Raw genomic sequence first — 18318 nt, 5'->3', positions numbered from 1 at the left:
TTCTAGACATTCTTAAAACAAAATCTCTAAATTTCTTTTCCCTCGTTTTCGCCTCCACCTAATAAACCCAATTTCCCAAATAGTTCGCGATTATCTTCTTCAGGTAAGGTAAGCTAATTCTTTTGCAGATTAGGTGAGAAATGGGCTGCTAACGCGTCCATCGTCAAGCCTTTCTATATTCTCGCTTCAACGATGAGCAACGTTGCATCTAATTGCAAAGGTTGCATGAATCCGTTGGAGCCTACCTACAGGCTTCCAGGCAAGAAATCCATCAGAACCCTGGATTTACGATTATTTTTATTGAGCGATCACCTATGCTGTTCATATAAGCCACGTGGAAAAAAGCTGCTACTTCACTTCAACTCTGTTCACTCCAAGCTGGTCAGAGAGGCATCGCGAATATATGCCTTAAAATCTCACTAAACAAATCATGCTAGCACTTGATCAAAACAAGCTTCGATGCGCAAACCTCTCGCCTAACAGCAGCAGGGTACCCAAGTTTCTTTTTCAGGTCGATTTCACAAAACCTCCTCAGAGATGTGAAAAGATGGGAGGACAACTTCTGCCATTGACTAAAAAAAATAACGAAAAACGCAAACGTTGAGGCGGTATCGCACAAGCTCCCCAGCTCGTGCAACAAAGTGAACGCTTTTTAAAACACATCAGCAAGCTGCATTAAGGAGCACAAAACCAGTTTTGTCCAGTGCATAGAAAAGGTCATGTACTCCCTTCCTCTCTGCTGTGGAAAGCGCTATATCGGCCAGACTGGACGGTGCCTCAACGATAGACGTCGCGAACACCACAATACCATTACTAGAGCCAACTCAGGGCATCTAAGTTGCACTGCAGGGATTGCGGTTGTGTGGCCCAACTATGTAGTTGCTCCGTGCTAGACGGAAACAACAATCAACTATCTAGAGAAATAATGGAAGCGAAGCATATTGTCAGGCTTGACAATGGATGCGTAAGCAAACCATCTCTCACCTTATCTCCAAAAAAATTTTTGATTGCCTCAACTTAAGATAAAGAATATATTTATTTTTGTTTTATTTTTGATGGGGCCCAAACTTTTCCCCCTCAAACACGCAGTAGATAGTGTGTCCTTTTTGTGCTGCTTTAGAGTAACGCAAAAGTAATCGAGTAAAGTAACGAAGTAATTAATCCATTACTTGTTACGGGGAGTAATTTGTAACGGTAATCCATTAGTTTTTAGGCCAAGTAATTGTAACTGTAATTAATTACTTTTTTAAAGTAACGGGCACAAGTCTGGCCGACAGGCGCCAGGGTTCGTGACGAATATGCACTCTAGACTTTGTCGGAAGTCCCAAATCGCATCGTACAGCGAAGTTACACAAATATTGGAGCTGACAGGCGTTGGGAAATCGACAAAAAGTTGATGCACTAACGGCGGGAAACGCTTTCTGATGACAAATAGCTCCAAATTTGGTGTCAAAGGGGCGATCAGAGGCAAAATCATGCTTTGCGAGAGGAGCGGCGAGAAAACACGTACTCCAGTATACGACCGGAGGGACGCGGTTTGCTTTTGCTGCTGTTGCGCGTTTTGCGGAGTGACCGTGCTGCCTTGTTCGAATTCATAGACAGGGCTGCAGTCGACCCAAAAAGCTCGGGAGCTCAACCCGCTTTTTCCGTGGACTCCGGACAGCTCGGGTACCGCGGCAGGAACGAAAACCCGTCTGGGGACCGAACGTTGTTAACGTTTGAGTTCCAGTCCCGTTCGGCCTTCCTCTGCCGGACTGCCTCAGCGCGAAGGACCTCCGCGAAGCCCAGCAGCCACCACACCGAACAGAGGTTTTATTCCACGACGCGAAACGGTATTTTTCATCGTGTAGCAGACGTTGGCCTCAATAGTCTCGTAGCAGATGAAAATGTCTTTCTTCGACTCCTTTGCCTCAGACACCGCACGGAGTGGTGTAAAAGTGGATGCGATGTCGCATGACCTATATCGCTGGCGTTTGGTTAGCCCCGGCAACCCGTAGCTTTGGCTATATACGCTTGCCGCTAAGCTGAAACGAAGTCTGGCTTGATTTCGCTGAAGAAGACCGAGACACAAGAAATTGAGCTACCATGCACATTACGCGTGTTGTAGTGTTGGCCCCGCACATAATCAGCGCCGAAACCTGTCCCACACAGATACCATGCAAAACCCACACTGTATGCGTATGATAGGTATACCCATTGTGAGTCCCAAAGTTTCCGTCGGCATTATAGAGCTTGTACACAATCCATGGGTTCACCACAGAAAAGCCCATTGCGCGTGTTTGGTTGACCACGACTCTTTTCCTTCAGTCGTGTCCCACACGTTATTATTTTACTGGAAAATGGAACGGTGTGATGGAGGGTTTCCACAGTTCTTGGTTCCGCTTAGTTAATTGAACAGAATAGCAGAGTAACCTTAATTTCCTGAAAATAAAAATTAAACTTTGGCAGTTTTTCAGTCCACATTAAGTTGTCCTAAAGCTCAGAATTGATAGGGCATTCACTTTTTATATATCGAATTTGGTGCGATGTAATTCATTACCAGCGGCGTGTCGATTGATAACACTCGTCACAAGTGTGGGCAAAGAGAAGCGTCCCCGCCCCCTGGTTCCCCCAAAAAGGTATTTTTAGCGTTCGTGCGGTCGACACAGTTCTGCTTGTACACCAAAAAGTACCGCCGCATATTGTATTCCAATTGGTTTTCTCTATTCTTAAAACGTTGATTTGGAATCCCTCGGCAAATTTGTTTTAGTGCTGTAATTACTTTTAGATTTAAAGTAAAGCAGTTCTCTTAAACAGACGGGCACTGTTTTTTATTTTTTTACTTTTTAACCGAAACAATGTACTATTTATTGCCTAGCGTTCTCCGCTGGAATGTAGGGCTAGCAGTCCGGACCACATGTGAAAGTCGTATACCGTTATTCAGTTTAATTTTTTTTTTGTTTTTACATTTTCAGGCGGAAGAATGAGGCTCACTCCCTGTAGCCGAGATTCACCTCTATATATGCGAGGGCCCCGTCGGCCACCATTTTCCCATTGAGATTTTCTAAAAATAGTGCATAACTTTTGGCTTGGATAACGGCAAATCCTAAAACTTTGACATCTTGTCCGGATCGCTGGCGTTACCTTTGGGTGTAAACTGAGGTTTGGCAATGCATAACTTATTTTTTATGCAAAAAAGAAAAAGAAAACATAGTAAATGTTTTCTTTGCTGTTTGAGATGTCAGCATCGGAAAACAGTCTAATATCCTAGTTACACGGGCTGTTTTAACTGTAGTTAAGCATAACCGCGGTTAGCTTAACCGCAGTTACGCGCAGTTGGACGGCAGAGCTAACTGTGGTTGCCCGCTGATCATAGCCTAAACTGAGCTTGGAAACCTCAGTTAGGGCTCAGAACCAATGCCTCATCGGAACTGACAAGTTGGCAGCACCCGAAGGAGCAGGCCGTATCGCAAAAACGGAGTGCCCGAAATCGTCGGAACAGGGCAAAAAGCGCATAAATTGGCCTGTTGCGACAACCGAGGCCCTCATCAGAATCTGGGAGGACAATCTGCCCGCGCTGCGCTCAAACACGAGAAATACGGCGATCTACGCCGCAATGGCAGCGCAGCTCAGCGCCGAACTACGGAGTGGCGAGGAGCCATACACGGGAAAACAAGTCCGCCAGAAGCTCGAAAACCTGTAGAAATAATATCGGTGAGTGCGGATATCACACAGCTGCAGTAGAAATAACGTTTTTGTAGGCTGCTGTTATTAGAGCGATTAAATTGGAAATTAGGTTGGACACACTGGCGCCGGCTCCGTGCCAGCGGCAACCACCGAATGGTATGCTTGCCGAGTTTATTGCTTCCCGTTAATACATCCAGTCATCCTTACTAATATTACTGCAGAAACTCGATAAGGTGATTTATTGGTAATTGCGGCGCGATAAAATAAACTCCCCGTTTCCACAAAGCTAAATGAAGTAAAGTTGTTTACAACTACATTTTGAAGATTTTTGCTACAGAGTTTTTGCAACCCTATCACCGCTGGAGCACGAATTTATGCTGTAGCAATGTTGCTGACGTTGTTTGCAGTGAAGCTTTGTGCACTGAAAATAACTTCTCACATCTCCAGTTCCAGTATCTAATTTCTTAAATGATGATTGAAAAATTATTTTTTCGTTCCAGAAAGCTGAGGCACAGCAGCACAACAACTGGATCAAAAAGTGTCGACTGGGCCTTTTACTCACAGCTGCACAACTTCCTGGAAGGCCTTTTGCTCACAGCTGCACAACTTCCTGGAACCCCTGCCCATCAACAACAAGTTTTTGGCAGAAGAAAATGTCGAGGTGTATGAGGGAAATGGGCTCGACGTGAACTGCAGGTACTATTACGGACACTCTTCGGTGTAACACGACAGTTGTTGCCATTCCGTACCCCCAGTGCGACATAACAGGGGCACTCTGAAACACCGTGCCTATCCCGCCTACCCTGTGCAGCGGAATCGCTCTTGCAAATTGCAGTTACAGTCTCGTCTTTTTTTTTCTTTTTTTGCAGGCTCAAAGCAGCAATTGGCGTTACAGCACTTGCCGATGTTTGCTTCACTGGCATTTGTTGGTGCCTTTTTCGGTACTGAGAGTCCCCGACTCATGGAAACGAGTCAGCCAAACATCCAACAAAAGGGACTTGCCGAGCTAAGCGTAATTAGTACAGGAATTCTGACGAGTAAAAGCAATAAACAGGGTTATGTCCGATCAATAACAGTAATCTACCAAGATATGTACACAAACGTCAGCAACAATTATGCTTAGCTCGGTGTGTCTCCTTCGTTGGTTGTTTGACTGACTCGTTTCTGTGAGTCAGGGTATTACAGTATCGAAAGGCACTGTGATTCCTTGATTACGTAGGATTGTGGAGCCCTTGCTTGACATAGCACCCGATATTAGCACTCCGTCATAGGTGTTCATAACACAGTAAGCATCTACACAGCTGCACGTCACACCATTAACACAGACTTTGCAGTGTAACGAGCCTGGTCCATTTTTATGAGGCCGCTTAAAAGGATGGTGAACCAAAATTTGGATTTTTAGAAAACAATGCAGGAAGGGTAGGCAGGACGCCAGAATCCGTACACCACCACCCATAAGGCGATCTCAAATGGACGGCCGTATTTTTGGAAAAACGAGGTCGCGATTGAACGAGGCCAACGAGGCGCGTGACGTCAACATATGTCATTTCCTTCTCTCTTCGCTTCGCCAACTCAAGGCGGCGAGGTGGAGAAGACGCAAGGCCGTTTCCCCTCCTTCTCGACTCTTCTCGGAGAAACAAGACGTCAACATATCTCGAATTCACCTCGTATTTTTAGAAAAATATGGTCATCCGTTTGAGATATCGCTGTACGAGTGATGTTTTGGTGTTTGTAGCGTCCCATCGCACTCTGCCTCCGTGTTTTGTGGAATCCAGATTTCGGTTCAGCATCTCTTTAAAGGGGTACGGATGCAGAATTTTAGCACCTTTTTCTTTGAGTGGACGTGGTCTCTGTTATGACAGCAGGTTATTAACTCCAGTCTTTTGAAAAAGCAAGAAAATCAATTTTAAAATGATTTCCCAATACCACCTGGTAGTGGGGACCATGCTGGAACGTCTGACGTCACGGATTGATCAGTACCAGCGCCACTGTGCGGCAGTGTCCGATGGAGGCACCCGGGAGCGAGCGACGCTTGGCACACCTCCCAGTTCTAGTACACCATACCTGATATAGACATGCTGTCTGATATTTTCTTATACACAGGTGCCACTAGTTGACGAGGCGGAAGATGCTGCCGAGGTGCTCGCCTCCTGGGACCAACGCGACGATGACACGCCGTATGAGGACAGCGCCACACGTGGAAGTGAATTCGTGCTGCCCCTCCCCAAGCTCACAAAGCGTGAGCCTGACGGATGCTGCGAGCTGCAGCAGCAGCCGCCCGACCGCAAGGGACAGTAGTGGCGGCAGCGGTGCCACTAGCATCGGGCAAAGCAAAAGTCGCAAGCGGCCAGCGTCCTCACTGATGCAGCAGCTTTTGACGATGCACCAAGACGAGGCGGAACTGGCCGCAAAAATGGAAAAGAAACGACTGAAGAGGCAGAATGAATTGCTTCAACTGCAAAAAAAAATTGAACGACATGCAAGCAAGCATGCTTCACATGATGGAAGCATACTTTGCATCCAAAAAGAATTAAGAGTAATGACGAAAATAATACCTGGAGAAGGGGAACAAGAGAGACAAAGGACAAACACAAATCTTCAAACACAGCTAGGTGACTGGTGCGCCACCGAAAAAATCCACCTAGTCCAGGTATCGAACCCGGGACCTCTCCATTTCCAGTGGAGCGCTCTACCAACTAAGCTAACCAGGGGTTAGGAGTACAGCGCTATACTGAAAATAGAGAGGTGCCGGGTTCGATACCCGGATCAGACGGATTTTTTGGTCATGCACCAGTCGCCTAGCTGTGTTTGGAGATTTGTGTTTGTCCTTTGTCCCTCTTGTTCCCCTTCTCCAGGGATTTTTTTCGTCATTCTTGTCCAGCTGGCTGGCGCCTTTGCATTTAATTGCATTATAGTCACAAAGAGTAATGGCTATGTCCAAAAAAGAATTGGAAGACAAGCCAGAACTTTTGAAGGACAACAAAGAAAGTAATTTTTATTGCTCAAGCTTGCGCCTGCTCTCGTGCACCACTTGTTAAAGCTCACAGTTGATGCAGTGGGCTAATGATGGGATGCTTTAAATCATTTCGCTTGCATGGGACACAAACCTAGCATACATAAGTCCATCATATGGCAGTGGAACTGCCGAGGTTTCCGGCGAAAAAAGAGCCGCCTCGTCCAACACATCAAACAAGCCACTACAGAACCTGACATCATACTCCCTCAGGGGCAACTTCACACTACCAGGACACCAGAAATTTACACAAGCCAGCATCACCCAAAAACGCCGACCTCCTCGTGGCAACCCTTTTACTCTAACAGAACAAACACCCACCATTGTAACTACATATGTGGTCAATTACATACCCGCTACTCAATTAGAATTGCACCATTACAACACAAACGGACAAGAACAGGTTGCAGTAGAATGCCAACTGCAACAGGGCAAAGCCAGGATAGTAACCATCAACACCTACTGGACCCCAGGTCACCAGACACCCCTCACAAAATAGATAAAAAAGTCGGAAACAAACGTAAAGAAAAAGATATAATAATTGCAGGCGACTTCAATAGTTACAACGTCGCATGGGGCCATGATCACAGAACACTGAACGAACGAAAACTAGAAACGAACTACACGAAGTCAACTCACACTTCTGAACGACACCACACTGTCCAGTCGCACAGGCAACAGTGTCGAAAAAGACACCAACCTAGACCTGACATGGCACTCGGGCCCTAACAAACCCTAATGAGAGAACACCATGGAAGATCTAGGCAGCGATCACCACATCATCATCATCACCCCCTTCGGACACGAACATAGATCACAATATAATTCAAAAAGACGGACAACACACATTACAAAATGGGATAAAATGAGAGAACTGCTGGAAAACAGAGAGGCCCCCAAAACACCCCTCAGAATGGGCTGAGTCAGTCAAGCAAGCACACAAAAAATTCACAAAGTATGTCGCCACAATGGATAACCACCTCGAGATACACACCATCTTTAGCACAAAAGACAAAAAGTAGTTAAGCGCTGGAAAGAGAAAAAGACCCACAAACGCCTAAAGAAAGTCATCCAGCTCATCACAGAAGCTCAAGATTACGCACATAAATTAGTCATCAAAAACTGGCTACAAGTGTGCGATGGCTTAAACGGCCAGTTACAGACACCCCGAGTAAGCCAAATACAAAGAACACTTTTCGGACAGGGTAAACCTTCACACAGCCACACAGCTTAGAACGGCTCCAAGTAAAGACCAACAAGCCACCCGAGGATATAGCCTGAGAACTAAAAGACCTCCTCTAGCCAACAACACAAAGAGCGGCAACACAGCGGCAGTAGACCCTCATACCGAAAGCACCCACAGCCACACCAATGCCACTTGCCGAACCGCTCTGGAAATCCAAGCAATACTTGAAGCTATTACCTCACACGCCGGGAAATATCCTATCACCATTCGAACGGATAGCCAAGGAGCCGTCAGAGATTTCAGAAACAATGCTCTAACCCTGCACATTGTGACTGCATTGTCAAAAGCCTAAAGAGAAAGCCCCTATGCAAAAGTCACTATCTAATGGGTGTCTGGGCACCTATAGGAGTTGAAGGGGACTATAAAACTGACGAGCTCGCCCGAGGAAGCGACCTATCGGGCCTTTCAACTCACTGGCCGACAACCTCTGCCCCATACGACCACAGAAAGACACTACATGAATCCAGAACATGCATACTAAGAGAACTTGGAGAAAGTGTCACTTTTTAAAAGCCCATCACGCGCATTCAGAGAGGATGCCACATTTATCAGACGTGCACAAACCAACACACTATTAACAGAACATCACAAACGCCATATTAGCGGCGTACCACACACACACTGAGACATCTACCCTAATAACAAACATTGACTGTGGGAATGCCCAAAAGTTGCTCCCGTCACCAAAACCACACTCGACACCCCACCAGCTGTGAAGAATGGGTCACCCCCCCCCCCCTCCTGGCAACGACCCTATTGAAAATAATTCTAAAGGGCCCATCAGCCTTGAAGGATTATGGGACCTCACAGGCCTTCAAAACCCTTCAAAAATACCCTTCAACCCCTTAGCCCATCAAACCTGTAGACGCCCAAATGACTGTGAACCATAAACAAAAATTCAGTTCAAAACATTATTGAAAATTTATTGCGGACATTGAGTTTTACATGCGCGTAGACGATAAAAACCAACGCTTGTTCAAACAAGGGCGCAAGCAGCTGTCGACGAAAGAGATCATATCAAATATGGACAACTGACTTCTTATCACAACGAAAAATATCTTTCAAAGTACTCACAATGTCGTTGGGTAAATTCGTGATGCACGGTAGTTCAGCTAATAAAACCGAGCAGGTGCACCTCGCGTACACATACACAGTCTCAGTAAGCATGTTTAGCAAAAACCACGAACTCGCAAGCAGATCCCGTCACCGTCGAGAAATCCCGAGTACAGTCATGGTTTCGTCCATGATGTCGACGGGCGGCGTCTTCGGCGTATTTTTCGCTGGCTGGATGCTTCTGAAGCCGGTTGGACGGAGAGGCGCAAGGAACAGGGCGGAACAGCGGCCGTCATCCGCCGTCTCAGGACCCACAGTGCCAAGATCCCGGCGCGCAGGCACTACATGCGGTGGGAAGATGATCCCGACTGCCAGGCTTGCTGCGAATAAGCCGACACCGGCCACCATCTCCTTGAATGCGCTGAACACGATGGCGCTCCGGACTTCCTCGGCTTCCTCACACCACTCTCTCCCGCCGACTATTGGAGAAGCTTGCTGTCCGGCCCTGGCGGTTCTGCACCCTCTCCCCATTGCCGGGCGGAGAGAAGCGCAGTGTGTGTGTGTAGGCGTTACTCCTACTCCGACGCTATGAGTTTCATACTCCGAGAGCAGCGATTAAACGGCGCATATTGCACAGGAGCGCGACACACCGAGGCTCCGTTCCAAAGCTACTCGAATGAATGCGAGTTACTCTGGCGGATTATGTCACGTGACAACAAAAATAGAGAAACGCTGGACGCGGGTAGGTTTTCGATAACCACCTTTACCCTGGGAGGCACTCACTTGATCGAATGACGTTTTAGCGAACGCCCAGGTTTCACCGAATGACACTTTAGCGAATAGTCGGGCGCCGCGAAGCGGCGTTTTCGGGTGGGCCAAAGACTGTCGCCGCGAAGCGGCGTAAAGCGCAGCGCGGCAGATGGGTTAACGCGCGCCCCCGTTATTCGCTAAAACGTCGATTCGCTCAAATGTCGCTGTTCGCTGAAATGTTATTCGCCCATGTGATACGGACCCCTTTACCCTAGAGTTAGATCGAGTAAGTTTTGGAACAGGGCAGGGCCAGAAACCACAAAAACTATCGACGGGCCACACGTGCTCCTTCCGACCATGGATACGGGTGGCAGAAGCCGAAAATATTTCGAAGATAAATTAATTAGGCCCGTGATGAGCGACAGAGTCTAAAGCAAATGAGACGGCGACGTTATGAAGTTTCTACGAACGTTTTAATGTTCCTGAAAGGTTAGAAGACTCGCTTCGTGCACATATGTGCAAGGTTACCTGTTATTTATTGACCATGCGTGGTGTTCCGATTTAAATTAAAGACAGCAGTCTTGAACCCGCTCGTCGACGCAGGAAACCCTCAAATTTGTTAGAGGTTCCCTGGTTCCGTCGGTTCCGTCTCACAGCGAGACTGAAGCTACGGCGATACCGGCACACCGTCGTTCGATTGCACGTCAATTCGTTTTTAAGCGGTATACATGATCAAGCCTTGCCCACAACGCTAACTGGTGTTTCGGCTTTCCGATCTAAGTATCTTTATTCGCTACGACTGGGCTAAGCATCCTAAGCAGGGCAGCCAGCGGTCTGGCTGTCTTTTCATCACAACTTTTCAGTCGCCTAGCTATCGGCACGCTCGTTCGATAGATCAATTCGTTTTCAGGCAAAACGCACGAACAAACCTTTTTCTCAACGCTCACTGATGTTTCGGCTTTCAAATCGAAGTATCTTTATTCGCTGGGCTAAGCATTATAAAAGGGACAGAGCGATCCGAATGTCTCCTCATCTCGACAACTTGTCTGTCGCTGTCCAATCGGCACGCTACCGTTTGATAGATGAATTCCTTTTTCAGGCGAGATGCACGAACAAACCTTTTTCGGAACGCTAATTGCTGTCTTGGCCTTCAAATCAAATCCTTTTTATCCGCTGGATTAAGCACTAATCAACTGAAAAGAGGCACCGGTCCGGCTACGCCTTTTCGTCTCGACGGTCTCAACAGCAGCGCAGCCATCTTGTTTGTTTACGTGACGCCACGGAGCGCGAAGAAGTCACTCGCGCTCCGAAAAATTCTCGGTGCACGAAGAGCGCGCTCGAGTGTCAGTCTCCGGTGGCACTCCTGTCCGTTTAGTGAAAAGAGCGCCAAACACTCGCGCTCCGGAGCACGGACTTAACCCGCCCGTTGGAAAAGAGGGGTGGGGGTGATTTGAGTTGCCTGTTCGTGTTTTTGACGACGATGAAAAAGAGAGGACTTCCGACTCTTGTGAAAAGCAAAATTGTTTTGTTTATTTTTTTCCCCTTTTTGGGGACCGTCCCCCGCGGGGAAACCGGTTCCCGGGACGAGTCGCTGCCGCTTTGCCCTCGGAACCTCCCCAGCGTCCCTGTTTTGGGGCAACGCGCTGCTCTCGGCTTACCCTTTTTTATTATTAGTGGAAAAAGTAAAGCTTGTTCGCCTCAAAACGCCGCTCGGCCAACAACACTCGGCCCGCGCATTGTCAATTCTCCACATGGGGCGATCGAACCAGTAGCCCCCTTGGCGACCGAACACGCCGGCCAGTGACAGACGGGTCGAGGAGCCGAGTCGTGTTTGATAGAAGAGCAGTAATAAAAAACCGACCATACACAGATACGATCGACACTCTCCAAATACTTCTTCCCTTTGCGAGCAGTACGTAGCTATCTTCTAATTCCGCGAAATGTGTTTTCTCCATCTAGGCCGTCGCCCCACAGAAATCTCAAGAAGCCTGAAGGTTTTCCCGACCCCATTAGAAAAGTTCCTGACAGGCTTTCAGACATTTCAAGGCATTGTGAAGGGCACTTCAGACATTTCAGGAGAGCCTCTTATGGGGCCAACGAACCCACCAGGAAATATCGGTGCCCCCTTCAAAGATCACAAGAATCCCTGAAGTCCCCTTCACACCCTTTAAAGAATTCCTGAAGTCCCCTCAGAGCGATTTTCAATACCACATCTTTGACCACTTCTATAGTTTGTTGCAACTCAAGAATATAGGGGGAGGTTAAGACTCGCTGGGGAGGAGGAAGCCGACAGAACGCTAAAGAGAGAAAGAGGTTTTCCTCTCTCTTCTCCAGCGTTCCGTCTGCTTCCTCCTCCCAGGCTCGTATTATCCTCGCCCTACCTTGTTGAGTTGCAACGGACTATACACTCCGTAGCGCCGCTAGCGGAGGAGCTGGCGTTCGACAGTAGAGGCGCGCTCAGCAGCCTGCGGCGCCTTTTCGCGTGCGAAGCTGTGGCGGCGGAAGAGCGCAGGGACGGAACTTTTGCTTTTTGAGCCGATTTGTTGAGGGTGACGTTGCATGAGTGCTGGGAGAGATTTAAGAAGGGCATTTAGCTGTTCTCCGCTTCTTATATATTGAGTTTGAGTCGTTATTAGGGGTAATTTTTTTTAGTTGTGGTCGAAAAAGGGGTTTGAGCAATTTTCCGAAAAGCAAGACGGCCGCCACCATAATTGCTCTTAGTGGGAAATGTGTTTGGCTCGTCGCTGTAAACCTAGGACTGCTGGAACGATTATATTTGGAGGCGAGTGAGATGTTCATTAAGTTTGTGCACTAAGTGGGCCAAGTTTTATTAAGACAGCAGGTGTGAAAGTTATGATTCTAACGAATAAAGGAATAAAGCTGTCAGGAATATCCAATATTGGATCCAAAATGTTGTGTTATAACCGGGCTGGTGCGGAGTGCAGATTTGGACACACAGGTTCTTGGACATGACCGTAACTTGACACAACAGTTATAATACCAAAAATATGTGGCATAGGGAAACCAGGTGGAAAATTGGTTTGGGCGGCGTAACTGAATGGGAAACGGTTTTGACCCTGAAAGGGCTGTGAAAAGAATACCACTCGTCGTGGGAGATGAAGACTTTACAGGTAGGAAGGGACTAGTGCACTGTACTTCCAATTGAAACAACCTTACGAAAGGTGGCTTCAAAGCCGAGAAAACCAAGTTGCCGGCCGACACACAGGTTGGCCGTCAGAGGCTTTTGCGGTCAGCTGTTGCGTAGTAATCTGGTTGTGCGAGGTGCTGATTTTCGGCTCACAGGCACTTGGACAACCGTAGCTTGACAAAACACTTATTATACCTAAAAGAGGTGGCATAGTTTAACCAGGTGGAAATATTATAGGGGGGCGTAACTAAATGGGAAGCGGTTTTGACGGTCCAAAGGCTGTCAAGAGAATACCATTCATCATGGCCGGGAGGTGCACACTTTACAGGTATCAAGGGACCTGTGGACGGTACTTCCAAATCGAACAACTTTGCGATAGGTAGCTCTAAAGACGAGAAAAAAAAAATTGGTGTCTCCAAGACTCGGGGTGTCAGCGTTTCCAAATACAAGAGGAGGCTGATCAAAAAAGAAAGCACACCACATAAACTTCCATACTCAAACATCGATTGTCCGTTGATTCCACGTTTCATTGTAGTTTTCCTTAGATTCATATTTGTCACTTTTTGTACCGTCCGAATCTTTCTTCATGAAGTACAGACTGCGTGCCATACTGTTTCGGAAATATCAGCGACACGTACGATGGGGACAAAACTTCCCTGGAAGGCATTCCTTCAACGAAATTCGCACGGCATACCCGCGACTGTGGGATGGCATTTCAGTTCGAGCTGAGATCTGTAGGCGTTAATGGTACGAAAAAAAAAAAACGCAGAGCGCAAAGCGGCACTGTAAAAAATGTCAGCCGTGCCGATACAGTGGCAGACATGATCGGGAGACCAAATTTCTCGCGTCGTACGGTACGGGTCCATCGTTGTCGCTGTCCCGCAAAACATCGGCGCGGTGAAAAACTGTAAAACTTCGTCCCTACGAGATACGACGCATAACTATTGGAGCACTGAACGACGTAGCAGTTCATGCTGTCAACCCAGCGCAACCGCACCACTCCGACTTCAACGCGTACCAATGTACGCGGCGTGGTTTCGTTTCGCTGGGGCTCTCACTGACTACCTTTGGTAACGGCCGCGTGGCGGCGCGCCGGTCGCGTCGCACGGAGTGTATAGTCCAGCACGTGAAAAAAGTGCTGGGCGAGGGGTGGTAACCACGGGCACCAGAAGCGACCCCACAAACTATAGACCATTCCATTTACGCTCTCTGGGCGGCACCGTTTTGTTCGACAGCAGCGCCCTCTCCATACATCCGGGAAATTCAGCGGGTTCGGCGGGGTAAAACGAGAGAGAGGGCACACGCTCGACTCCGCTAGCAGACGACCAACCGGGAGGCTGCCATTCTCCATGTTTGGGCAGTACCGGCGGGCTGTACCGGCGGGCTGTACCGGCGGGCTGTACCGGCGGGCTGTACCGGCGGGCTGTACCGGCGGGCTGTACGGAACATCGAACTCTCACACGTGGCTGCCATTGTGAAGTGGTTCGTCTTCGAATAGTTATGGCTACTCCAAAATCAGCCTATAGCTCTCTGTTGTTCTATTTCGGTAAATGGCCAACTAACTAGCATATCTTTCTTCCGTTACTTAGAGTAGTTGAGTCAGCCCCTACACTCAACTACTGCGTGTATTGCGGCAAGAGAGCACGTTTTTATTTATTGTTTCAAACTTCCACTGATGGTCGCTGAAGGCCTACACCAGCACGAACTTTGTATGGTAAAAAAGGTACAGCAAGCGGATTTATTTTTGGCCGGATGAAACCGGCCAATCTGACACAGTTTTCCCTATTTGTTTTTATTTCCACGCAGGTGACAGCGCAATTGGACCCTGTTAGTCCTTTTATGCAGCATAGTATTACCACATAACTGGCATACTAAAACCTGCGCATCTGCGCTTGAAATTTCCAAAATGACGGGATTTTAAACAGAGTTTGCACGCCAGTCGGATGCTAGGTACAGCCCACTGGGCGGAGAAGATGATAATCGGGGTGAGAGGGAGAGGGCATTTTTTTCTCTAGTACCCTCTCTGCTATGACCCTAATGGAACGGTCTATAGGATTGGACTGAAAGGTACCCATTGAGAACCATACAAAAATTGACCCTTAACGCTCAATGTGTATATATTAGTGCAAGCTATTTTGTAATTTATACCATCAAAGAACTAGGCGCACAAGGGACACAGCAGAAGTAACCCTACTGTTACGTAATCCCAAATGCAAGCAAGCCCAAAAATTATTCAAGATGTCCTGAGTTCTCCATTACGCGAACAAACCGTATTTATATATGATCACACAGTAGGCTAAAAATATTCTAAAAACCTTTCTTTGCATTTGAGCACTTGTGAAGGGCACGAGAGTATTGGCATGTGTTATTTCAAGATTTTCGAGTCATCGGAAATACAGCGATTTTATAATTACTATCTTTAATAAGCTCTCTCAGTTTTCACTGTCAGTGATACCGTTCTAAATTCTCCAAACTGCAAGCTTAATTTTTTTCCAGACCGTACATTTACATTTTGTCAAAATATTGAGGCGTTCGCACATGCCTCTATAACAAAAACAGTCACCATTTATGATTAAATCTAGCAAGTTAAAAGTGGACCAGTATATTTTGCTCTATAAATCTAGGAAGTAATTTAATTTATTGTTGGAATCCGTGTGTGGTTCGTATTCAAGTACACATAAAAACAAACTGCTTCGATGCAATTTGTGTATAGGATTTTTTTATTGTATTGATGTATTAAAGTTCCAAGTATTTATAGTTTTGTGATTTACGTGGCTATCTTGTTTTTTTTTTAATATCTCCATCTGTGATTTTTATTTTTAGACTATTTCTTAATACAATAACAACACTCACATCCCTATCATTCTGGGGCATCCGTTCATTCCGCATATTCTCGGATGTTCTCAACAAAACTCAGTAAAAAATTAATTTCAGTCGAACAGTCAAGGACATTGTAACATTCCCTTCAAAAAATACTTTAATATTAACAGCGCTACTCAAAAGCTCGGGAACTTATATTTCCGTATTCCTAGGCCCGACACATATATTTTCTTTGGGGACTACTTTGGGATAAAGTTTAAAGGGACCATAAAATGACCTTTTTACTTTTTCCAGATAACTTTTACATTAAACCGTCAATGTTCACTGAATGCCGAACAGGCCTCCGTTTTCGTCTCGGTTTATTAACTTCTGCACAAAAAATTATTGAAATATCGACTTTTCTTTCTCTCCAACTGACCGCAAAAGCGCAAAACAAGCCGTGACGTACGCTGTTTCCGGAACCGGAAGTTCTCTCGGCAGTAGGAGAATGGGAGCGTTAGCGGCGACGAGTTGGGGTGCGCCGGTAGGTTTCACTGCGCTGATGTCACCGACGTATTTTCTGAATCGGCGCCTCTCATCGCCGCATCGCAGCTGAGCGAAATTCAACCAGATATGTTGCGCTACAGCGACAGCATGGGGCTAGTCCCATACGCCGGTATGCCTGTTGGGAAGTGCAGCGAGTCTTCCGGTGAAGACTCCAGAAGTCAACCCAACTGTCATTGTTGGTAAAAGGCGGCCCGTGTCAGTCGTTTGCAAAGCGACGTAGATGGAAACAAATTGCCGCGGCGTTTTTCGCGGCCTCGGAGATGCAGGAGCGAGCCGACGTTAAAAAAGATACGTTTGAACTACGAGTGTCAGCAAGAGCCACGTAAATACCTGTTCACACTCGGAGCGGACGCGCGCGTTTGATGGAAGTGCTGTATTTGCGGTGTTGGTAAGCGCTTCGGGACCGATCTTTTACGATTGCAACTCGATACTGACGCGATACTCGTCAAAAAAAGGTTGGACCGGCATTGCACGTATACCTCCCACGAACTGTTATAGCTCGACAGTGACGTGCAGTCTGTCAGAATAAAAATGGCATACCAATAACAAAGTGTACATACCGTGTTACGAAGGTAATCCATACGGCGTTTATTTCAGCTCTATATCACACAAAACAAGAAGATAGAATCAACAAAAGTCCCTTTTCGACGAGTGTTCGTCAACACTGCCTCGGAAAGCCAGGGGAAGAGATTGACCTCACCTCTTAATCTAAAATTGAGGGCAGCGATCAAACTATAATGCGGGAAGGGTCCACAAGGGTAGCGCGGGCATACTCCATTCAGCACGCCAGCCGGTCGTAGGCAGACGGTCTTGCGACGAAGCAACGCTGCGCCGAGTCGGAGTGCCTGCTACGCCTATATTCTGAGCAGCTCGCTTCGTCGGAGTCGGTGGATTCGTAGCCAGGGTTCTTGTTCGTCGTGGTCTGTTTTAGGTATTTTTTTTCTTGCTGCTTGAAGTCGGCACGCGCGAGAAGAACAGTAGAAAAATAAACGTTCAGTCAGTCAGAGTTTTGAGAGGAAGGGAATCAAAGGAAAAAACCAAGGAGGTTAGAAGTACTAGGAGGAGGCACGTTGCAATATTGGTGAAGCCTAGTCATAAAAAGTTTAAACGATTTTGTGCCCAGCGTGACTGCAGATCTCTCTGGCGATTGGTGCGCGTGACATGTCACGTGTGAGATGGATGGTTGATTCTAGAAGGACTCCTTGCAGGCTTGCGCGCGCGCTCCGTCCGGTAGGTTTTATCAGGTCGAAGTCTAGACTGTGGTGTATTTTAGTACCCCACAGCAAGACGAAGTCTAGCTACGGTCACGTGATGTGGTCACGTTGGCATGGTAAGTGAGGAGAGTAAGGAGGAAAATGAGAAAGAGGCGAGGCGTCAAGGAAGCATGGCTTGTGGAGGCTACGCGGCCGACGTCATGCCCCCTCCTACCCTTCTATTCTCCATGAAAAAAACGTTCGACGGCCGTCGCGACCCAAGCAACTGAACTCGGTCCTGCCCTACTGCCCACGCGCAGTAGTTGCTTCGTTTACCACACGATAGATGGCGCTTGACTCTCAGCATTATCAAATTTGGCAATTTTCGCCACACATCTCTGATTATGCTACAAAATGTGGATCTGAATATTGTTTAACAAAACTTTTAGGAAACATTCGCCGGCTATTTATTGTTTACGATCGCGGTGCTGGTGAGGTAGGCTCTTACCCAATAGGCGACGTGGATTCGGCTGACGTGCCCCGTTTCCGCGGATGCATCGTAGTGAAAAGGCGAAGAAAAGAAGGCGCAAAAAAGTCCAGTTTTCTTTTAAAAGTTCTATAGCAAATAATTTTTTTGGCTCCCTATTTTTGTGTTTTTGTGTTTCTTTTCACACCTTTTACGACGTGCGGTGGATGAAATTCGATTTTAAAATCATCTCATGGTCCCTTTAATGAATGCCCACATCTTGAAAACGTATTATTCCTCATGATTGTAATGTTCCGAGTAGCATTGAACACATCGAGGCTATAATTACCTTTTCTATAAATACGTTTCATTCGTCGTGGACAATTTTTTATTGACTCCACTTTAATCATGTGGGGC

The sequence above is a fragment of the Ixodes scapularis genome, unplaced genomic scaffold (genome assembly GCF_016920785.2).
Source record: "Ixodes scapularis isolate PalLabHiFi unplaced genomic scaffold, ASM1692078v2 PGA_scaffold5__190_contigs__length_132052651, whole genome shotgun sequence".
NCBI lineage: Eukaryota > Metazoa > Arthropoda > Arachnida > Ixodida > Ixodidae > Ixodes > Ixodes scapularis.
This window is presented reverse-complemented; position numbering follows the sequence as displayed.